This window comes from Ambystoma mexicanum, chromosome 11, assembly GCF_040938575.1.
Source record: "Ambystoma mexicanum isolate Mex_15411 chromosome 11, UKY_AmexF1_1, whole genome shotgun sequence".
In the NCBI taxonomy this organism is placed as follows: Eukaryota; Metazoa; Chordata; class Amphibia; order Caudata; family Ambystomatidae; genus Ambystoma; species Ambystoma mexicanum.
Genome location: NC_090934.1, coordinates 1,265,253,179 through 1,265,278,007, shown reverse-complemented (window position 1 = coordinate 1,265,278,007; position 24,829 = coordinate 1,265,253,179). Strand labels below are relative to the sequence as shown.

Below are 24,829 nucleotides of genomic sequence, written 5' to 3'. Positions count from 1 at the left end.
TCTTGCTGACCCTCCTTCAGCTAGCCCTACCCTCTTTCTCATCCTTTCCTCTTTAATCCCTTGATTGAAAGCCTCATCAAAACAGGTTCATCCCTTTTCCTCTAAAACCATCAAGGACCACATTGACACCCTCGCTCCGGCCCTTGCTGATTTTTGCAACCTCTCCTTTTCCTCAGGATCCGTCCCCTCCCCTCTGAAGCACTCCCTTGTGCATCCTCTCCTCAGGAAGCCCACAGCTGATCCTTCTGGTCCGGCTAACTATTGCCTGATTTCCATTGCTCCCTTCTTGGGTAAACTCCTGGAAAAGCTGGCCATCTCTCAGCTTAACCTTCATTCTGATTTTGTGGGATCTCTCCATGACCACCAGTCTGGCTTCAGAGCTGCCAGAATCACGGAAACTGCTCTCCTGAACATCTGTGAAGATATGCACTCCAATCTTGACTCTAACATTCCCTCTGTTCTCATCCTACTTGATCTCTCTTCTGCCTTCGATATGGCCAACCATATCACCCTGCTCAACCGTCTCAATGATAACCTGTGTATCACCGATCAGGCTCTGGCCTGGTTGACCTCTTACCTCTCTGATCGACCCTCCCAGGTCCAACCTGTGTCCTTCCTTTAATCTATCTCCCTCTCTACCTTTGGTGTTCCCCAGGGGTCTCAACTGATTTTCAGGCTTTACTCGACCACCTCCTTTCCCTCTCTCATCTCTGATTACCCAATTGCCACTCAAGATTGGTGTGCCGCCAATGATCTTTGTCTAAATGCCAACAAGACTGAGATCCTCCTCAATGGTACACCTTCACCATCCTTTCCACTCACTCTGGCCGGCCTGACCTTGGCCCTCCTCCTACGCCCACCTGCGAGGCTAGGAACCTTGGGGTCATCATTGACTCCACACTTTCCTTCTCCTCCCACATCTCTGACGTATCTAAAATGTCAAACTTCCTACTGCACCTCCTCAGAGGTACTCTGCATTTCCTCTCCTTCCCTCAGAATCTCACTGTCTCCCAAGATCTGGTTCTCTCTAAGTTGGACTACCGCAACAGCCTCTTTCTAAATCTACCTGCCTCCACTCTCCGCTCTTTACAACTAATCCAGAACAGGACTGCGAGACTTGTCCTTGGCCTCAAGACCTGGGATCGTATCTCTCCAGCTCTGAAATCTCTTCATTGGCTCCTAGTGGATGCTAGGATAAAATTTAAAACCCTCTGCATTGTCCACAAGGCTTTCTGGGACCTGGGTCCAATATACCTTCAACTATCCCTCCGTAAATACCTCCCCTCTTGAGCTCTTCGCTCCTCTACCTCCAACTCCCTCAGGGTCAGTTGTTTTTCAAAGAAACAAGCTGGGGGTAGATCTCTGTCTTTGGCTGGGGCCTCCCTTTGGAACTGTCTCCCTGCCACTCTGAAACTTGAGGAGAACCATCCCTGATTCAGGAAGAACATCAAGACCTTCCCCTTTGCTTCTGCCTTTGCTCCCTTTCTCCCCTGCTGATCTGCATTCTCTCTCTGCACTATGCACCTGGCCACCCTATGTTCCCGGGCCCAAGTACCTGCTCACCCTGCCACCCTCCTGCATTGGCTCCGGGCCACCCCTTGCACTAGGGTCTGTATCTGTAACCATACAGTCCCTCACCCTGATTTTTGTATGCACTTATCAGGTATACCATGTCAGCTTAACCCAGCACTTGCCACTTGCTGGCTGCACTACCACCGTTTATCACTTTTATTTATCTATTATTATTTAGCTGTTCTGCAATTTCCACTTCTCCCCCCTTCCACGCACTTTTCCTCTTTTCCCTTTTCCATGCACTTGGACGTTCTCAATGTCACTGGACCTAGTCAGATTGTTGATTTGTTCTTCCTTGTTCCCCTCCCTTGCCTTGTCACGCTCTGAAACACTTGGGTACGAGCGCGAAATAAATAAAATATCATATCATATCATATCACTGTCTGCACCTATTCCTTGGCCCTTGATGAAGAATCTGCATTTAAAAGGACAGATTTGATGGAATTCTGCTGCGTAAGTTCATCAATGCCATGGTTGCCAAACCAGAGATGATGCAATGCAACGCAGCATGGTTTTCACAGTGAGTCATGTGCCACTGGCTAAATTCTCTCCTCTGAGGGCACAAAGCCAAGCAAATAAATATTCATGGATTGGGCCCTGATGAATGCTAGACTTGTACTCTTCCATTCAATGTCACCTAGAGTCACATGATTACCACTGGAAATAGAGCTACTGAAATTGACAAACATTCATCTCTGTTACAGGTTCATCTGATGACCTAGCGTAGTGCAGTTCCATGTAAACCCATTGGCTGTACAACTCGCCTCTCTCCACCCTTGGGCCTCTTCATTCCCCAATGTATTTCACGAGAATTGAGTTTGAGAGAGTTTCTGCCCTATTAGAGTCCCAAAACACATATTCCTTTTCATTCCATGGCACTTGCAGTTTATCTGGTTGAAATAACCCTCTATCTCATTCAGGCATTTTCTGTGGGACTGTCTCCTTGGCTGCTGCCAGCCAGGATTCTCTCCTTATCGTGTACGTCTAATGCTGTACATATCGGGATGAATCCAGCCCCTATTTTCTGTTCCCCTTTACCAGTTGGCACACTCATGGTGTAGCATCTGTCCACATATAAGTGATCATCTGCATTTAGGTGAAGTCGTCGGGGATCCATTGCTCTAGGAAGTATCCACGCCTATCTCCCTCTGCCCCCTCTGGCAATCCCAAGATTCACATGTGGTTCAATCTCACCCTGTTTTCAAGATACTCCAAAAATGGTGATAGCTCAATATTTGCATGTATTTGTGCGCCCAGGTGAGTTAAAACATAATGCTCACTTTGTGCATAGTTTTTGTTTGCAGACCATGTTGAAATGTCCGCCCTCCATTTGCACTAAAGAGAACTTTACTTAGAACACAAACAGTTATCTGCATGTAAATATTTTGATATTGAAATATGCATTCTTCGCCTTCATTAGAACTGTCAGAGGAATCTGAAAAAGAAGAGGAAAAAGAAAGATCTGGGGACTGGGAGGACTTATCAACTTCAGGCAACTCCATTAGTTCAGTGGGAAACGAAGAGGGGAAAAGAAAGGTAAGCCCCATAAGAAAGAGACCACCTGATTTTCCAGCTAAGTTTCCCTATCTACACATGATGAATTCCCTGGAGGCATTACTGTACCTGCAGCCTGGTCAGCCACCAAATCCCGGCTGATATAAATTCCAAGAAGGCTTGGACCAAATTACATCTACCCAGCTAAGACCCATTTACCAAATGGGATTCTCCAGCCTTAATCGGGAAGGGGAAGATCTAGGAATGTTTTCAAATGTTTTTGAGAGGCTCGCTGAACAGTTTTACTGGAGTAAAGACATAAAGATCTGTTATCTCTCCTCCCTGCTATGGGGTCAGCTCCAGACGTCCTATCAGACCCTTAATTCCCTCCATGGGAACCATGTCCTCTGATGACATAAAACAAGGCCCACTGGGCAAGAGTAGGACAAACTGAGGGTTTCTACCATCATACATTCCGGGAGATTAAACTAAACCCACTGAAACACCACTAGAAGTAGGGGCTAGAATACACAACACCCCGTCTCCGTGGTTCGGAAAAAGAAACTCTGCCAGAAGTAATGGAGGCATGAGCACTAGAACAACTAATTAATGGCCTTCCCCCTTCTTTCCAACGGGCAGTTTTACAATTTAGCAAGCCCACACACAATAGTGTCATTAAAACGGTATCATGTCATCAGTGCATGGAAAAACATGGTGAACATGAAAATGCCAAATTGTGAGAGGCACATTTCCCTGCAATTATATGGGGGGGGGGTGTTTAGGCTAATAGAAAAAACATAAAGGGATTATGGGGGGCTGCATGGGGTCTCTCCCCACATATAATTGCAGGGAAATGTGTGGAAAAAAGAAAAGTAATTCAGCACTTTTTTGTGCAACATTTTATTTTTGAACAGAAATCACACAGATCCATTTGAAACTACCCAAGCCCAAGCCCAAACAATGTAGAACCCTACATAAAGGGGATGAGGGACAAAGGGATGTAAAGTCAACCCCTAGAAACGTACCACTAAAAGAACTAAGATTATCTCCCAAAGAAATAGCTCCTGAAAGGGTGAACAGAGGAGTAGATAGGTAGAGAAGTGGGAGGAACGGAAATATACCCCCTTTGAGGAAAGAAGAGGATCTTCCATTGCATGCTTCTCATATGCAGAGAAAGAGCATTGGGCTACACAACGTCCTAAAATTCTAAATGAGGAAACTATGGAAATAGGTTGGATGGCTGGGGAGAGTGGGAAGAATTCGAATTATAAAAAGAGAAGGAGCTAGAGACCCTGAGTAACTGTCCCTGCCTCTCCGACTCATTTAAAACACACAAACCCATCTTAGTCAACGGAAAACCATCTTCCGTGTTAGTGGACTCCGATAGTAAACAGACAGCAGTAAGGGCCAACCTTATTTATCCTGACCAGTGTTTTGGAGGAAAGCCTGTACGGATCACATGTGTCCATGGAGATCAGGAAATCTACACTCGACCCCAAGTCAATATTGCTATCAGGGGTAGAGAAACAATGGTGAATGCAGCGATAGGCCCAGGACTCCCTGAACAAACTATTACTGGTACTGGCTTCCCTCTATTCAGTAAACTCTTAGAAGGAATAAAGCAACCCTGAATGGCATAAAGGTCTCAGTAGTGACCCCAGATCAAGTCAACAAAACCCCAAGCTTGGGATCAATTTAGATGGAGAAGCCAGCAGCATAAGGGGAAGTGTATGTGACAATTCACTAGGTGACATGACTTCTCCCCAGGTTTCGCCCCTTGTCATGCGGCTAAGGAGTTGAGGCCATTACCAAATAGTGCCCCTTGGTGTGCCCCTTGGGGTGGTTTAATGCGTGAGGACCTGATGGGGAGGGATTCCCCTACTCTGGATAAGGACGACCACCTGTGTGATAGAAGGCACAACCCCTGAACCCAAACCTAACCGGAACCTCTAGCACCCCCCATTCTTACTGACACAACCATGTGCTTTGTAATATCAGGTCAGTTTCACCAAATGAGATAAAGAAGGTCATCCAAGATGTCAAATGTAACATCATTTCAGTTTCATCAACTGAGACGAAAAAGATTGTCTGAAAAGAAAAGGTCAACCCCGATGCAAGTACTGAGAAGAGGTGGCCCCAAGGAGCCATGAACAGTGACTCGTGGAACGAGAGCAAACGTTCTAGTGCTCTGCGGGGGAGTGGTCACCAAACCAATGTAAAAACAGATTAAGGACTCAGTAATGGAGAGAATTGTCCTGGATGCAGGCCAGCCGACAAGAAAAAAACAGGAAAGCAGCACAGGAGACAGTCCAGGCAGGGAGAATCAAAGGTGGAGCGGAGAACGCGCAGGGCGATCCTGCAACAGCGCCTACACCGCCAGCCTGTTGAGCAGGAACAATGAACCTGGATCAGGAGCCGCAGAGACAAGGAAGGTCCACGCAGTGCAAAACCCCAGGAAGAACTGGCACAGAGTCCTGATGCCAGCAAAGTTAACGAGTGTTACTCTGGAACCGGTAGGGGCATAAAGCTTGAGAGTAAATACAAGTTAATTGGAAATACTGAGTGCAGTTTAACTGAACTTGGTGATGCGAGTAATCTTCCTCGTGACAGTACTTGGCATGAGAATGAACCAAGTAGGGCTAGTGAAAAGGGGAGGAAAGAAACTGAAGTATTTGTTTGTTGTATTTTATTGGTTATTTGTAAGGCACCCATACAACAGATGGTGTTTCAAGGCACCAAGCAAGTATCAGTGGGTGTCACCCTAGATACAGTGGCAGAGATAAGGGGGACCCAACAAAGAGACATTAAAGCGGAGAGGAAATCTTCCTCAACACAGTGGCAGATCTACGTCCACTAGTCACAAGAGAAGATTCGGGACATTGTTGAAAGCAAGTTACAAAGGCAAATTGTGTACCAATCCAAAAGCGCTGAATATCAAGTGATACCAGGAAAACTCAGTCGTTCTCCTGGTAATAAAGCAAAAGCAGAGAGACACCACCTGCTTTGTGTTTCTAGAACAGACCAAAGCCTGCGCAGGCCAAGGGTGCAGTGTTGGGTGCCGCAGGTCAGCAGAGCACGCTGCCCGATCTACGCATTATGCTCTACACTATGTTCGCTCCTTTCCACTACAATAAAACCCACGCACCAGACCCTCTGTGGCAAAGCTAGCGTAGGCCAAGGGTGCAATGTTATGTGCCGCAGGTGTTAGGTGCCACAAATTTCTCCCGCTACACTCCTTGTTACGCAATCTAAGCGGAACCACTTCACCATGGACTTGTAAAGACCTCAAACAGACCCGAGGTCACAGCCGGTAACCTAAGAACTTCTACGACACCCTCCTTGCAAATCCAGTCTCCACGGGTGCAGCATGGCAGCCCCTCCACCCTCCACTGCACCGCCATGGAGTACCCAGAGAGAAGCAAAGCCCTGCTTACAATAGACACAGACTTATAATCGGCCAAGATGGCCGCCCCATATCCACCCACTTGATTTACACGGTACGTTCACCCTCTGTGCAGAGAAAATGGTAATAATACACTCTCTCTTCGCATGGGTCAGCTCTCTCCCTTGCCACACCACAAGGATACACTATCCTTAGGAGTGAAAGACTGAACACCAAAGGTGGCGGAGTCGCTGTTATCAGTAAAGACCACTTACACATTACACAAGCAATCACCTCACTGAACAACTGCAACAGCCTATCCCTCAAAATGCCCATATCCCCTTCCAATACGATCACTACCCATCTAGTCTACCGCCATCCGGGCCCCACCCTCACATTTGAAGAAGACCTTCTTCAAATCCTACAAGAGAACACAAAACCATCCTCACTAATTCTCCTCCTGGGGGACCTGAACTTAGGCCTTAACGACTCTAATGATTTACCAGCCACTTCACTTGCCAATTGATTATCTGCCATTGGCTTTAGTCATTGTATCCATAGCCTCAAACATAACAAAGGGCGCTCCTTAGACTGGACAGCTTATTTAAACGGCCACATCTGCACTTGCATGTTCTGAATACTCGCAAGGCATAGCAGGTCTGTCCTACCCCCCGCTCTCATTTTATTGTGTTTTAATGTATTCGTGTATTTCCCACCCCTGCTCCCTCCCTTGCACTGTGGGCACTTTGAAACAGTATTTTCTTATTGTATACGCGGAGTTCAGTGACGAGTTCCGTCTACCGCTGATCTCGCTGTGCGTGGCTGATGTGAGGAGCTGCTGCAACGGTCCCCTGCTTTTGTTACTGCCACTTTAATTCCTGGGCTGGCCTACATACACTACGCTGGTGCGCGGAGCGCAGCGCGGAGTTCGGTGACGAGTTCAGTCTACCGCAGTCCACCGCGCATCCGCTGCTGCCGCACTTCTGCACTATTTTCCTGGTTCATTGGCTCACATCTTGCAACAAAACAAGCGTTGGAAGCCTCGTGCAGTATGGTGACGGCGAAGGAGGGCCCGCAGACCCGGCACAAATCCTTGCTATCCCGGAGAAAAGTGCCGCAGAGTCTCCTAAACGAGGTAAGCCCAGTCGTTCTGGCTGAGTTAAATGTCCCTAATGAACTAATTGAGATTGACATAGAAAGCGACTTGGAGTCTGTCAGTCGCTTGAAGAAAGGCTCAGTGCCTTTGTTAGCCGCTTTGTCCCTAACATCGTTGGGCCACCCTCGAAGGGTGGAAGACTGTCCTAGCAGTATAATCACTCAATGGTTAAGTCCAGACATTTGCCCAGTCGAGCTGCCCCGTCATTCTCTCCTTCTGTGTATGTTGATGCCAGTGATGTCGCGCAGACATCCCCCGTTGAACTGACTGATTCCGATCTGCTGGCAATCAACTTGCCTAACGTTCTAACACAGGACAAGGATTTGCTACAGTCACCCTTGATTGACATTCAAAGTGCAGGAAAGTTGTGTGCTTTTCCGTTCCTTTTACCATCTGATGGGGGAGTAAACACGCTGGAGGTGCATGGCGCCTCTAAAGTCGGAAGTGGTGGGATTCCTATAGATACAAAATCTGGGGAGGGTGGGCTCTCTGATTCTTCGCTATCAACAGATCAAGTTTCCACTGACCTTTCAGCACGAGAAGCACGGCTGACAGCTCGCCTGAAAGCAGACTTTCTAGCCACCTATGAACGCCTGAATGTCAGTTTTTTACAAAACCAAACCGTGCAAAAAAACAAGATGGAAGCAAAGAGAAATAGTCGTTCAGTGAGCTTATCCCACAATACCACCAATATATCTGAAACCTCGACGTCATCTTGTACAAACGACTCTTGCCATCAAACATCTCGTGAAAGGGTCGAGTTTTCAGGCATCAAGGAAGTTGAGACAAGAGCCGTAATGAGTATCCCAAACTTGGATGGCTTGTTAAAAGAAAATACTGCCACGCCCAGATCAACAAAGGTGGCCTCTGAGTCAGCTAGAGCCGATCTACCATCTAAAAGCTCCATCTCAACGGCTGCAGGCATCCAAATCCACAACAATGTACTGCAACATCAATTGCCCTACTCCCATTCATGAAATTGTACGAATCCTTACACGATGCGGTAAGCGACCAAATGTCTCTGCTGGCATCTGTTAATGCCAAGATCTCCAGACTCGAAACCTTTTCACAAACGAATGCCACAAGACTTGATAACGAAGCCGAAACATCCTTAAAATGGCAAAACAGATTATGTGATCTTGCCCGACAGTCAAATAGCGACAAATCAGCCTTAACGGATGCAGTAATTGAGTGCACAAAGAGGATGCGCCACAGTATATCTACAATAAAGAGACCAGGAAGTGATGGGCTCTATGTCCCGCTCAGTCAAACACATTTGGCAGAAGATATAACCTTAGAGTCTGGCCAAGCCTCCCAAAATTGCCTTGAGACCTTAGGTGGGCCTGCCCATAGTGCGGCCGTGGGAAACCCAAATCACGAACTAATGGCACCAGAAAAGAGCTCCCCCATTTTGCAGGCAAAGGGTCTGACGGCGAGACACTCAAGTGAATGCCACCCGTCTTCTGGGCTAATAAACTCCACCCCTCAGCAGGTACCCTCTGACAAAACTCACGATGGAGCTGCCCCGTCTGCCTTGTTAGAAGAGGGTCAACCTTCGGAGAAAGGGATGGCTGACGTAGATCTAGGAAACTTATCAGAGAAACTCTCTTTTGGGATCTTTCATAAGCCCACAACGTTGGAGAAAGTGAGTGAAAAGCAACCCCAGAAAAAAAAAGATTTGTGAATCAAAATCTCCTCAGAAAAGCTCAAATCAGAAACAAGTAGCCAAACGTGCCCGAACAACGTGCAAGAAAAAATTCATATGGAATCTCTCAACTCCGCCACCCTCTTCCATGTTTAACCGGCCGGCGAAAGTATCGGAGGATCAGCAGTAATCCAAACTTGAACCAGGGAAAAAGTTGCCAGTCCAACCTTGCTCCAAAAGAGCAAGAGAAGCCTCAGACAGTGACAAAGATGCATTCCCTGATGCCTCATTAGAGCTATGTGAGTACTCAACGTACTCAATTGACGATGATGACATCGATGAGGGCGATGAAACTGCGGCAGAGATCAATCCGGCACCCGTTAGAAAAGGTAATGAAATTAAGCCACGGCTGGGAGACCCAAATGACACCCCATCCCTAAATGGCGAGCAAGCAAACAAGCAAAATACAAGGATGTTTTCACTACCGATCACTAACAAGGACAATAAAGGGTCGAACCAAAATAAGGGAGTGACGGCTGAACGACTAAATCCCTTGTGCGCAAAATTAAATCTGAAATTAACAAGAGCACAAGCCGAAAAACTCGACTGAAGTGCAAACATGCCTAGTAAAAAACGAAATGAAGGAACTAATAAAGGTCCATGGAAAATTCAAATCAAAAACGCCCTGCCAGAACAAAAAGAAGTAAATCTGAACCGAAGGAATACTCTAAAACTGTTGCAGTGTATTCCAAGGCTGCGTGCAACTAAATCCGAAGACATAGCAGTAGTAGAATATATGTCTGAGTATTATTCGGACTGGGTAAATATACATTTAAATTCTAGAACTCTCAGGTCGGCTGTAATGGAAGCTGCTGATGAATTCCTGTTCTTTGGTTTTGAAGTATTATGTGTGGAAGTTCGCGACGAAGAAAGCACACATTCGTCACCAGTGGAGCAAACCGAAAATGAAAAAAGAAGGAAAGAACTGTGGGCTCATATGAGCATTAAGCTTACGCCATGCTCAAAGGATTTAAAACAAAAGGGCCAATAGCTAAGAGTGGATATTACCGAGGACAACCACCAGCTATTATCCTGGAATACTTGAGGCTTTACACATCTCTTTGATGAAAAAAGGCAATTTCCGGAGCAACTGTCCACCATATGCTTGCAAGAAACCTGGATGCGTGAATGCCCAGTGTGTGATGGTTATACAGTTTTCCTAAACCCTGCTGGAAAGAATCTTTTTGGTCGACCCTTTTCTGGCTTGGTCACCATGATTAAAAATAATATTGACTGGAAGATTGTATCCTCGAAAAACCTTTATATGTTTGTGCAAGCAACCAGAATCCAAAACTCACGGACATCTTTCCCACGCAGTCAAGTGATACTGATTGTCAACATTTACTGGAATACAGCAATGATTTCACAATTAACTTTCATTGGAGCAGTAATGTCGGCTGTCGACGAGTGTCTACTATCTTTCGAAGATCCTGCAATTATAATATGTGGAGACTTTAACTATGCCTGGCTAAATAGTCCAATGGCAAAATGTATAACATCTGGACAAAAGATCAATGCTAGAATGCAGGATCGTGGTGATCGATGGTTAAACGAGATGGCACTAAGAGAGTGCTCAATGCTGAATGGATCCACCCGGGGGGACATCCCCCAGGTTTTACCTCGAAGCGAGGCGAGAGTAAGAAGACACTCGATTATATCTGGGTGTCCAGGAACTTCTTATCACAAGTTATATCGCTTGAAGTAAAAAAGACGGACAAGAGCGACCATGACGCAATGCTGTTGAATTGGTTAAAAGTTCCAAAAACTGCATTATTGAAGTATCACGAGAGTGTTACTATAAATAATGGAGCAAACAGACTGCGCTTGAGCACACCCCAGTTGTTAATGTTGAAAAGTAACGTTGAAAAGGCAAATTCAACAACTTCAAGGATAAACTACCCATTGTTACTGCACCATTTCAAAGTGAGGAACAACACACACAAGGGGACTGATATTGAAGTAAAACATCCCTTCAATGCAACAATAGGTAGCAAAAAGAAAAAACTTTAAGACGGTATAAGGCTTCTGAAAAAAGATCATTCAGGATGCGTCATCATGCAAATAAAAACAAGACGCCAGCACTACCGGAATTGGATCAAATCTTTCAATTTGACTCGTGTGCAGAACCAAGCAGAACAGATGTTAAAACTGATTATACTAAAAGACAGCAGACATATTTGGGAGATCATCAACACTGGCAGTTTAAATCACACATACTCAATGTCAAATGGAGTGAATGGAGCTAGTCGGGTCGCTCATTTTACGCATGTATTCGATGACCACAACTATATTGAGGTTCCATCATTATCCTTAACTACTGCAAAATGGAACGTGGCAGATTCCGCAGAAGACATCGAATGGGCAATCCAGAAGTTAAAGTCTTCCAGGGCGGCAGGTCCTGACGGAATATCCAACGTGATGCTGAAAACTCACAAAACTCTATGGGCCAACATGATGAGTACACTTTTTGACAGAATTGCATCTGAAAAAGTCCTGCCGGATTCGTGGCTAAGGGCTGTGGTGGTGCCAATATTCAAAAAGGGTAATCGGGACGATCCTAACAACTATCGCCTGATTGCCCTCTTGGATGCAATTGCCAAGGTCTTTGGCTCTTTTCTTCAAAAACGCCTGGCACTTTGGGCAAAAGAGGTCTCCATGGTTGATCCTCGCCAATCAGGATTTACTAAAGGAGTGGGAGTTGAGCTAAATCTGGTCCTCCTAAACTGCTTAAAACTAGAGTCCCTGATGCGAAAGAGAAAGTTGTACATTGCCTTCATAGGCCTGAGTCAGGCATTTGACAGCATAAACCACAACCTTTTATGGAAAAAACTAAACGACTGGAACTGTCCAAGTGAACTGGTGGCGCCCCTGATTGCTCTTCACTCTAAGACGTCCATTAGAGTAAGGTTAAATGAGCAAGGTGATTTATCAGATGAAATTCACACAAAAAGAGGTGTGAAGCAAGATTGTCCCCTCGCAGCGCAATTATTTAAACTTTTCATCTCAGACTTACCACTGGCTTTAAAAGACCTAAGGGTCTTCCCCCCGGCAGTAAACGGGCATAAAATAAGTTAGGTCATCTGCGCAGACGACATTGTGCTCATGGATACTACTCCAATTGGTCTACAGCGACTGCTAAAGGCGCTTCAAGACTATTGCTTGCAAAATGATCTACGAATAAACTCCAAAAAGTCTAAGATCATTGTGGTTGGCCAAGGAACGCAATCGAGATCTAGGAATTTTCATTGTAAGATAATGGAAGAACACCTTGAGATATCAAATAGCATCAGATACCTAGGTGTTCTATTCAACAATTCTATTCGTGAGTGGGACTGGACGCAAGATCTGTTGGCCCGGATGCAAATGTTTGAACTACAGGGTGCAAAATTGCATACGGCATACAGAAAATGTTCCTTTAAGCCAATTCTAACATTCTACCTTCAAAAGGTGGTGCCCGCGATAACCTTTGGGAGTGAAACAGGCTGGAATATCCCACAAGACGTGTGGAACAAGCTTGAAGGGAAATTCTGGCGTAAAGTGCTAAGACTGCCGAATAACTCTTCAGTTGCAGCAATACAGTACGAGCTGTGTATTGAGTCGCTCTATGGATCGGTTCTGTGGAAATCAATCTCCGCATTTAGAAAAATGCGGCTGAAGCCTCCAGCGAAACCATATGAAATAATGCACACAGTCTCAGAGCATCCATCTGACTTTTTATTAAATGAGTGGAGGGAAAAGTTACATCTTGTATTACACAACGCTGATGTGTCTCTTGAGACAGTAATGATGCGTCCGCAGGTTGCAAAAAAGAAAATTTGTCAACAAAATTGGATAACAAATGAAGAGAGTCGAAACAATCTGGCATCTTACCTAGACCTTGGATGCGCTTTAAATAAACTCGACGCTCTGCCAAAGTACTTGGATAGATTTCCTTCAAGTTACCATAGGAACATGTTCCTACGTTTACGGCTCAACCTCTATAAAACCAAAGAGACACAAGTACTGAGGCGTGATCCACTTGTACAGGACCCTCATGTCGGTTCTGTAGTCAAGCGACAGAATCCGTGCGGCACCTAATCATTGAATGTGATGCGATTAGAGCTAAGCGAACCCTAGACCTAGCACATTTTGCTCCCTTATCGGGAAATATGGATGCTTGGTGGTGCTATCTGATTGGAGGTTTTAATACTCAACTAACCTGTGCAACTATAAATTTCATGGACGCTTTGAGGATAAATAACACAGAGTGACAGGCACAAGATTCTGAGATTTTTTAGACTTTTGTGATGAACTGTAACTTAAAGTTTTTCTTTCTTTTGTATCAAACTGATGTTACAATAAAATAAAATAAAAATAAAAAAAATATTGTATACGCACTGAAAAAGTAAACAATAAAAAATGTTTTTAAAAAATAAACAAACATCTCCTGCCTTTTCTGGATGCCCTCAACCCAGACATCGCAGACCGTATTGACACAAACAATCTTGTGGACCTATACACTAAAATACTAGCAAATGTAATCGAATCGATTGCCCCTCTAACTCCCACAAAAGCCAAATCACTAGCATACATGAATTCCTGGTTCACCCTGGACCTCACAGAACTTAGAGCAAAAAAGAGACAATCTAAAAACTCCTTAAGAAACCTGCCTTTCGACAAACTCAAACAAGAGTTCATAAACCTGTCCAAACAATACAAAAACACAATCATCCAAGCTGAAGCCAATACATTCAATTCCAGAATAGCTAAAGCAACATCTAATACCAGATAATTATTCTCCAGCCTTAGAGAACTTGAAGCACCGGTCACCCCACCATCTCCGCTGACTAAAGACTGTGCCTGGCGTGACAGTATCCAGAGTGCCATGCTGAATAAAATGTGCGTACACCCCGAACAATCACCGACAAATAAACCACCTTGAATCATACCAAACAGACCACCCTCATAGATTCTGTCCCCTTCCTGCCAAAAATACTTGACAGAGCAGCCTAGTCCAAATACAGCGGCACCAGAAAGTAAACTAGATACTCTAAATCCACTTATCTGGATTCCACCCAGGGCATGGAACCAAATCTGCTCTACTTAACTGAAAATAAGACGGATGACATCAGGGACAAGGCTAACTAGCCCTCTTGCTGCTTTTAGATCTGTCTGCAGCATTCGACTTAGTCGACCACAGCATACTCTGCCGACACCTCACCAAAGCAGCATCCTTCTCACCAGAAGCTGCATCTTGGATTGCTGCCTTCCTAGAAGGTAGAATAATCAAAGTCTTCTGAGAGAACGCAAGTGTGACACCCTCACCAATCAACTGCGGAGAACCCCAAGTCTCCTGCGTCCCCCCAATCGTCTATGAAATATTCATGAAGCACATCTTCGACCTTGATATCGCATACACTAACTATGCAGACGACACATAAATTCTCCTCCCACTATCTGGCCCAAATTCAGAAGACGCTGCTATGCTAAACTCTACCTTCGCCATCATTCAAGCATGGATGGCCTCCCATGGCCTCGGCAGAACGATGACAAAATGGAGCTGCTTATCATAGGACACACAAAGGCACTAAATAAACGAAACTCTGAATACTCGACCTTTGTCATCGACGGCATCACAATCACAGTTTTGCCTTCTGTCAAAAACCTTGTAGTCTATCTGGAAGCATCACTAACACTAACCAGACAAGTTAATGCCATTGCCTCCTCAGCAGCATGCTCCACCAAACTCTTAAACTGCGGTTGTAACAGAATGTAAGTAGGCGCTTTGGGAAAACACATCTCATTATCCCCTCTATTGCATTTAGAGTAAACACATTTGGAATGATCCAGTGAACCTGCTCACACGATTCTTTCCCGTGCATCCGCAGTAGGATGCTGCAATTATGAGGAAACTTGCCTGGAAACTATAATAACCATTGACATACCACCTGGAATCAGGTAGAGATATGTGAAATTTTTAGCACACTTTGGCAGTTAGCCTCCATTAAGTGACAACTAGAGAGCATCTCGCTACTTGCTGAACCCATTTCCTCAATCCTTCACTTTCAGGACAGGATCCCACAGGAGACATGCTATTGCACACCACCCACCCGAAGAAGTCCCAGTTACATTGTCGCAGAGGGTGATCCAAATGGCACACATGACAAGTATGACATTAGTATACCAGGAAACATTCAGTGTGGACAAACATTAGTTATTATTTTTTCCCCCACCATGTGATACAGATATTGCAGATTCAGCTCAGAAAAGGAACACGAATTACGAAAAAGTTTTATGAAAACGATATGGAACATTGCTCCTGAGTAAGGGATCTTTATCCCGAAACGCGTAGAGCTCATAGTTATCTATTTACTGGAAATTAAATGCATAGTGGCAAGTGTTATGTGCAATATGATTGAAATATTGTAGAGAATCCACTGTGTTTCCACAACCTATGATCATGGATTAAAAGCACTTATAAGTGAATCATGAAAATTATTGATATTTGTTTGAATCTTCTGCATGAATGACCCATGTGGACGGACACTGCACATTCAATAAACCATTGGATAAATTTAGAATCCTATCCTGTATAAAGCATGGTTTGTTTCTTACAATAAGAAACACAGTATGCAGGGGACGCAAGTGTTCCACAGACAGTGGACACCGTTTCCTTCTGTTCTGGAAAACTGCAACCTAGTGTCAGGGTTGCTACACGCTCCCCCGCACCTCACTATAGCCTTAAATAAGATAAACTCACAGAAGTCTCATGTATGCGCCTGTATAATTCCTTCTACAAACTTGAAATGTGGCATATGGGTAGGTTCCATGGTGTAGACAATGTAGAAAGTATAAAATATAAATGTTACTATTTTTCTTTTTTTTTTAAGCTTCTGCAATGCTTACCCCTGCCATATGGCTCTTTGCACAGTAGTTCTGCCGTAGTCCTACGTAAAATTCAGCAGTTCATTGTTCCTAAATCTTCCACACTATCAACATTCTAGCTGACATTATCGGCACTCACTTTTGAAGTCATGCGGTTGACACAAAACAGTGCTTTTGTAGTAATGCGGGTGATAGGAAACAGTGCCATTTTCTTTAGTAGTGTACACAAAGATGTTGTCTGTCACATCATGGCATATCTCTCATGATAATTCCAGAAACTTAATTTGCCAATGAAGTTGATGAATGTATGCCATCTTAACAGTACGAAGATTATATGCATCAGCTGTAAACGTACGGGTACAGTACTTCAAGCTTACCCGCTTCAACCCTACACATACAGCACTTATGTTGAGGTCGTTGCTGTCTCGGTTGTAGATCAGGACACCAATAATGTTGCTGCGCAATCTTAACACCCCAACTCAGAGTAGCTAAAATCGATTGGGGTGTTATTCGGGTAACGCGAACAATCATGCAACATCATCATCTATATTCGTTCATTGACTAAACTTCAAACTAGGACTGAAATGGGAATGACCTTGCGAAGCACGGGTACGCGTGCTAGTGTCTAATAAAGAAAGCCGCTAGCTAAGCTAGTCAGATAGGAAAATGGAATTAAGTGGTTTAGAAAACTACATGTTCAGTATTCTAGTCTATCTGATAGTTTGACATTATTTCTGGCTAGGGTTTTGGAAAAAGGTAGATGAATAATCCGTTAATTGCGATGTGATTACTTTCCCATGTAATGTTTGTAAAAAAGTTACTTTTTCAAAAAGAAATTTAAAAAAATGACATTTGAAGCAAAGAAGTAGTGCATAAGACAAATCATTATTGTTCCACATTTCTTCTGCATCTGTGTGATAGTATCGGCGTAATAACACAGACTGAAAATTAAGCCACAGGAAGAGATATTAAGTATAGTTAGGTGAAAACGCAATGTAAACAGTAAAAAAAGACAGTAAAATAAATGACATTTCAGAGGCATAAAGTAAAATAACAAAGTATTTTTCTTGTTTTTCCTGAAAGAGGATCCGCCCCCAGCTCAGCGCCCCTTCCAGTTGTACATACTGGCTCCCATTCCTCAGTTTTTTTAAAAACAGGGGAACCCCCCACATTCCTAGCTATCCTCTCAACCCTCCTCACTTGCTCCGAACCATACTTGCCTTGGCCATAATTTTTAAAGTTGTATATCAAAGTTGGGTGATTTCTTTTCTTCATTTTTTAGCTTAGTAATTTTCAGTAAAAGTAACCTGCACCCCTTAATTTTCAATATACTAAATGTTAGCTAAATTATTGATTTTTTTTGTGTACGACAAAAAAGCTGTACTTTTGAACGAAATGAGTCACACATGATGGTAACTTTCCTTTGTCAAACCCATAGCAACTTCCCTGTTCTTGTGCAGAAATGATTCTAAATCAATGAGTAATGTTTATCTCTTGTGAATCAGTAATGCATATTAAGGGAGTAACCTTTTCATATGTTACTTCACAGGCATAAATTTCACTTTCCTGATTACAGATTTGAAAAATCAAACATCATTACGATGAGATATTTGGTCCTAAGGGACATTTTATCATACTTTCGATCCATGACAGGGGCTCCATGTTAAAAAAGCTGCTATTTTAAGTAACACTTTTGATTTTAAAATACCAACTAATACTGAGCTGGAATTACTTTAAAGATGTACAGCATAGGGTGCATAGAAAGTACTCTAACTGCCAAGTATAGCTACACCCATGCATTACTTTCAATGTACCCCATGCCGTAAATATCGAATGCGATCCCAACTAATAATTAGATGGTATTTTGAACATAAGAGGTATTTAAAATACTGCATGCTTTATTTACCACCATACTCACTCACTATAAGGCCATGGTATGGAGCAGCATTCAACATACTGGGAGAACAAGCTCTTAATTGCCCTGAATATAGATCCCGAAAATCATTTGGCGTTTCCCATCAGGGCTCAAGTCGTGGGTACACGCGGGGGACGGAGTCCACCCACTTTTTTCATAGGGTGGACTCAGTCCCCCCAGCTAAAATGAAAAACATTGAATGTCCTCTTTGAATTTAAGAATTAACACCGACATCAGGGATCTAAACGGAGTTGTCAGGTTTGCAGGCTGGACACTTCACCACTGCACTATATACCCTGATGAAAAATAACAAACAACTAAAGGTGAAATGTCCCATTGGGTACTGCAAATCCCAGGGAAAACATCTCTATTGGATCTTGGAGTTTAAAACATGCACACCTTTTTAACGTTTTACAAAACACTATTAGAAGAAAATATCCACTCTTGGTTTTCTGTGTGTGTTGATTTTATGGAAGGCAAATGCCATTCGTCCCGGGCAATTTGGATGGTTATGCAAAGCAAATTTAATGAAATGTGCATATTTCAACTTGATATGCTCATTTCTGGTGACGTCACATCCAATTGCGTATGTTGATCATTCCCGCCACTTTAATTTTTAGGACTTGACCCCTTATTCCCATGATCTAGAAATGACAAGAGCTGATCAATTCGCTTCTATGAAGAGAGAGAGGTATCTCGTGGTGTTAAGATGCTTTAAAAGTCGCTTAGTCCTACACATGGGCTTCTCTGAGACTCTTTAGCTCTCGATCGATGCCTGTTGTACTGTGATCTCTCCTCCACAGGTGGCAGAAAGGATGTGCTTGTATTAGGAATTTGCTTCACGTCGTAGGAGCCTGTAAACCTATCACTGCCCAGGTCTTCTGGCCTATGACCCCCATGGTCTCCCACAATTGACTATGCCGGCAAGGGATGATGAAAGATGTGCCCCGCCCCACCTTACAAGCTATCTAGTGCCTTCATAGCCAAGTGAACCACACCCGAGGTATCAGTAGCAAATGCACAGTTCCCCCACCACCACAGCCACACCACCAACCAAATCCAACATAAGAACATATTATGCACCAATTTATGACAGGCAGTGTCATAATAGGCCATGGTCTCACCTACCACCACTGAATGGCAGGTAAAGTCAACAGGCTCCCAAGCTACGTGTCCCTGTATACTTGTTTTGTGATGTGCAGCAGAAAACACACATTTGACTGGGGACCAACCTGTGGTTTATGTTCTTTCTAGGCCAAATGAGGCTCTATGCATAGTGCTTCTCATGCATAGAGGAAGGCCTGGCAGAATGTTTGCAGCAACTCTCTTCATACTCGTGCTTTTAAAGCACCGTGCAGATGCCCTGATTGCTGTAGTCCCCAGGAATCTTTACAAAATGTGCTGCAAAGGACCTGATGCACTTTTGTCCTTGAGGTCTGGTGCATTTGGACCAACTGCATGTTTCCTTTCAAACATCTTCTCAGAAAAATTCTGCATGACTTCCTTGACAGGTTTGCTCCAATTTCAAGCCAACAGTGCAGTCGCCAAAGTGGGCCACCGCCAACTAAAAGCGCACGCCTCAGAGCAAGGTTTTTTGTGCACTCTAAAACTTGCTGAACTATGTGGATTTTATGCCAGATAGAGTTGCCAGGGGTACAAACAGTGTAGAGAATAATATGTCAGTCTGTAACAAGGGCATGCATCCGTCTTTTGGTTTCCCACAGTGCCGCTGTGGCCTCATATATCTACATTGCGCCACAAACCCAGAGGCTTCAGGGCGCTCACAACAGAGAGGCACGTGCAGACAAATAAGACAAGCCAGAAATGAACAGAAAGGGGAGATCAAGGACCAACCTCGAATATACCAAAGAAATCATACGGTATTATTGACAGCAGACATACATATAGAGAGTGCACACTCAAGACATCAGTATAAGTTAATGTTCATGGAAATTTGCCCCTAAGAATCAATGCAATATAGCAACGCGAAAAGCACTAACGTTTTGAAATATTTTCCTTTGACAAAAGTGTTCTATTGGAGCAAAGAAATGACAATTTAAGATAACGCGATAACCAAAGGAAACGGGCAGGTTGGAAATGCCTTGCTCACCATACTGCCCGGAACCAATGAGAAGCGTCCTCCATGCTGTTGCCGTTCTCAATAAAGGCCTCCACAAATACAATCGTGTACCACCCACACTCATTCTCATGCACCCCTACGAGCTGTCACATGCACACTCCCTCCTACCTGGCCAACTAAATACTGTCTCTGGTGGTCAGCGCATCACCCAGAGCCAAGAACTAGCCAGTCCAGAGCTGCATAAATGCGAAAAAGAAAGACTCAGGTACCTAGCATTATCAATCTAAGTCCGAGACAGTGCAATATAATCATTAGCAACATCTCTGATGGGGTAAGCAGGGGTGGAAAGTATGCTTGAAATTCGAATTTGGTAATTGTTTCCTGGAATGCCAGAGGTTTTTCAAACATAGTGAGTAACCAAGACCTTTTTGCCTCGTATGATGTTATTTGCCTGCACGAAACCCTATTGGTCGATAGAGGGGTTTGATGTAGCGTTTATTGACGCACCACGAGACGAAAGAGGTCGTCGGTTTGGCGGTATATTAACAGCCATCAGGCGTAACAGGGCCTTGCTGTGCGAAAAATAGACTCGGGCAGAAAGGACATGCTTGCGTCCATGTTAGAAGGGTCAATTCAGGGGTAGGGGGCGAATAGCAAGTGTTTGATGGTTAATGTATACCTCATCCCAGAAGTCTCTCCAATGGAGGAAGCTTTAACTGCGCTCCCCTTCCTACTTTTGGGGTAAATTATCGTCAGTCATCATTTTGGGGGACTTTAATGCTGAATTCCTAGATGACTCCTGGTATCAAGAACTAAACAAGAACACCACGTCAAGGGCAGCTCGTGATAGGGGCCAAAAGGTTCAACAGGAGCTAGAGGTGTGGGATTTGTTGCCTCTGAATGGAAATCTTACCCCCAAGTTTTACTTGGCTTAATGGTCTTTGGAATTCCACCTCAGGTTATTTCTTTTTGTCCGCGGACTTCCTCCAGAGGAGAAGAAAGCTGGAGGTTAAACAGTCGGCTTTTAGTGACTACTCAATGGTATGCTGTGATTTGTTATTCCCTGGGATAAAATGCGCCAAAGGGATGGATTATGAATCCTGAAGTTAATCCAAGACTTCATGCTGTAAATGGTCTGAGAGAATAGCCTTAGCCTTTGATTAGCAGATCGGGTGTCTATTTTTGGTTGACAACGGAACGTTTTGTGCTTTCGAAGCGGCTTTGCCCTTTGTGTTGCCTCGATTTTGGGAGGTTTATTGCCTGCTAAATATTTTGAAAAAAGGTCAAGCCTGGTGGGGTTCATTCATGGTTTCAATGCACTGGTAGAGGTATGTAAAAGGCAGATGCTCTCGGAAAGTAGAGCGATAAAAGAGGGAGAGGCCTTCGGGAGAATTTATAGAAATACGCAAAGTTAAACAGGGCTACAAAAATTGGCTAAAGGGCCATAGGTTTATTTATTTATTTATTTATTTATTAAGAATTCTTGTACCAATGCGCCACATGCCCATAGGCCTCAGGGCGCGCACACATAATCAACAAAACAGACGGCAGTACAAATAGGTTAAAAACAATGCGAAGAAGAGAAACCAGTGGCAGAACTCATAAGTAAGTGCAGGGAGAGCTCCATGGTCAGAGGGCAAACCTGATCAGGCGGCAGGTTGAAGAGAAATGTTTTTAGCTCCTTCTTAAACCTAGACGACCTCTCAGCAGCTCTGAGGCTGAGAAGAAGCAAGTCCCAAGCGTTGGAACCTTGAACATTGAAAATGCGCCCACCGGCCTTCACCAACGTAAATCTGGGTTGGACCAGTTTGAGAAGGTGTTGGGATCTAAGAGAGTGGGCAGGAAAGTGTAGTTGAAGTTGCGCCGTAAAATACTCAGCAGCCGTATTTGCCACACATTTGTGTGTTAGAGTGAGAATTTTGTCTGATTCTGAGTTTAACTGTTAACCAGCGTAAACCCTGCCTGGCCGCAGTAATATGGGTTTGTCTGGCCAGACCCGAGCCTGCCCGCACTGCACCATTCTGCGTAACCTGTAAAGCGGCTATGACCGAATGCGAGCAACCACTGAGCAGACTGTTAGAATAATCAAGGTGGGTATTAATGAGAACTGAGGCTAGGGTGGCTAGATTCTCTTGAGTAAGAAAAGGTTGGATGTTAGACAGAAGCTTATTAATCATACCACAAGATGATCTAATGAGGGCCACATAGACTCCTAGAAAGTTCAGCGTCCAGGACCACATGAGTCTTAACCTTCTTGGACACTGGAATCGACATGCCCAAAATTAGAAAATTCTTATACTTTGCAGGGAGCGACTTCAACTTTGAGCCGGAAGCGACAATTAGGAACTCTGTTTTTCTTGCATTCAGGGCAAGGAAATTGGCGGCCATCCAGAGATGAATGGACTTGTAGATGGCATTAAGATTAGCTGAGTCCTCAAGGTATGAGCCCAAGAGCTTCACAATAACCTGAATATCATCGGCATAATTTGCGACCTGGACACCCATGCTAACCAAAAGTTGCACAAACTGGATCATGTAGACATTAAAAAACATTGGAAAAATACATGACCCCTGTGGGACACCACAGGCGACGGGAGTGGGTTCCGAGGAAGCTTCACTTACATTCACCCATGAATTCCTAGGGCCCAAAAAAGAGGAGATCCAACTGGAAGCTTTAAGGGAGCAGCCCACCACTGACTGGAGTCTACCCTCTAGTAAAAAATGGTCAACAAGATTGAACGCTGAGGATAAATTCAACAGCATCAGAACCGATAATTGCCATTGATCAATGTTCTGTAACAAATTTGCCTTGAGGTCGAGCATAGCTGTTTCAGTACCGTAACCCTTCCTAAAGCCGGACTGGTGGGGGCAGCAGAATATTATTACCCTCTACAAACTTCTGAAATTGCAGATGCACAACCTTGTACAGAATTTTTAACCGAAATGCCACGTTGGTAATAGGGCGGTAATTGTCCGGAACAAATGGATCCAAGGACTCCTTTTTTAAGAGGGGAGTAACGCAAGCCTCCTTGAGAAAAAGTGGAACACTACCCTCTATAAATGATCAATTAATAAACTGGGGAACCCATGGACAAAGAATGTCCAGGCATTTTATAAAAAGACCGGATGGGCAAGCGTCAACCTGACACTGGGTCGGGGTCATACCCAAAATAGTTTGTGCGATAAATGATTCAGAGCACGAGGTGAAGTCAAAGACGGGAGACACAGTTGAAGTAGGGGCAGCTTCTTTGTATTCTGCCTCCAACACATCAGATGGAGGACAAGTGTCCCTTACCCGTTGAATGTTGGTTTGGTGCAGGATGACCTTGTTAGTGAATACGTCACAAATTGACTGACACTAGTCTGTCTTTCACTGGTACTGATGAGGAAGGGGGTTTACCCTTGAACTCACGCAAGATAGAAAACAGTTCTTTAGAACTCGACTTTGCGTTCTGTATGGCTTCCATTTTTATATGTCGGATCTTTAGGGGTGCCAGCTGGTTGGTAACATCAGTGAGAGACTTTGCGATGTGTAGTGCTAGATCGTCCGTGCTCTCATAATCCTCTAGAATGCCCAACTCCTCTAGCAATAATGGAGCAAAGTTTTCGGGCATTAGAATTTCAAATTGTGCATGCGAACATCCGTTTTAAGATTTGTGTCAAGTCTGGCAGGTGAAGCTGGAGGGATAATGTCAAAGATCAGTAATTAATGATCTGACCATATACAGGGCGAGATGGACAGATTAGACAAGAAGAGCTGATGGACTAGCAACCAGTCCACAGTATACACTGCACTGTGAGTAGGTGAATGAACTAATTGCGAAAAACCAATAGAATTAATAGCATTAATTAGCGACCAAGTGGTGACATCAAACCAATGGTTGAAGTCACCCATCACTAATACGGAAGATTGGAGCTTTGTAAAGTTATTTAGGAGATTTATTAACTGCTCTTCAAATAAGGGCAAAACCCTAGGGGGTCTGTAGAGAGCAATTATCGTAATTGAGCTGTTTTCAGTCATCTTAAGTTTGACCACCAGGCTTTCGCAGTCCATGGGGGGATTCATGTGACATTATGTGAAACTGCTGAGATTTTTTTAGAAATAAAGCAACTCCCCCTTCTGCTGGCAACTCGGTCTGCCCGAAGAAGAGAATCGCATGAAGGGGTGGCAAGAAGTGCTTCTGAGGGAGTAGCTTGATCCAACCAATACTCGGTCAGAGCAACAATATCTGGGCTGGAGGATGCCAGGAGGTCTAGAATCCTGACGCCATGCTGGCGCAATGAACGAGTATTTAAAAGTCCTGCTCGGAGAACCGGGAGAATATTGCTAAGATCCATGAGTGACAAAGGCACACTCGATGGTGGCAGGGACATTTTAACACAAAAGAACAGTTCGTGGAGCAAGTCTTTTAGCGCAGAATAACAGTCTCATTCGTACAAAAAACATACAAGCTGTCCCTGCAAAGAAGCACACCCTGACCTTGTCAGGGGATGCTCTCCCTAGGTGGTCGGTGGTGCGCCGCCTATCGAATAGGGATAGCGAGTGAAAAACTGTCCCTCACCACTAAACACATTCAATGAATCATACTTTAAATAAAAGCCCAAAAGAGAAAAGGAATATTAGGCCACATCTTGTTACTAGATTGTGTCTTGTCTGCGTT

The 24,829-nt window shown here is 44.2% G+C and overlaps 1 protein-coding gene across 4 annotated transcripts in view; it reads left to right on the top strand.

The window, feature by feature from the left end:
• LOC138504311 (dual oxidase maturation factor 1-like) overlaps positions 1–24,829 on the top strand; it is a 375,710-nt gene that overhangs the window by 168,308 nt on the left and 182,573 nt on the right. The window contains exon 1 of one of the 4 annotated variants that reach the window (XM_069624723.1): positions 3,032–3,108. The exons of the other annotated variants lie outside the window; for them this stretch is intronic. The gene's annotated coding sequence lies outside the window, so the exon portion shown is untranslated. Of the gene's footprint in view, positions 1–3,031; positions 3,109–24,829 lie in introns of those variants that run through there. 4 annotated transcript variants of the gene reach the window in all.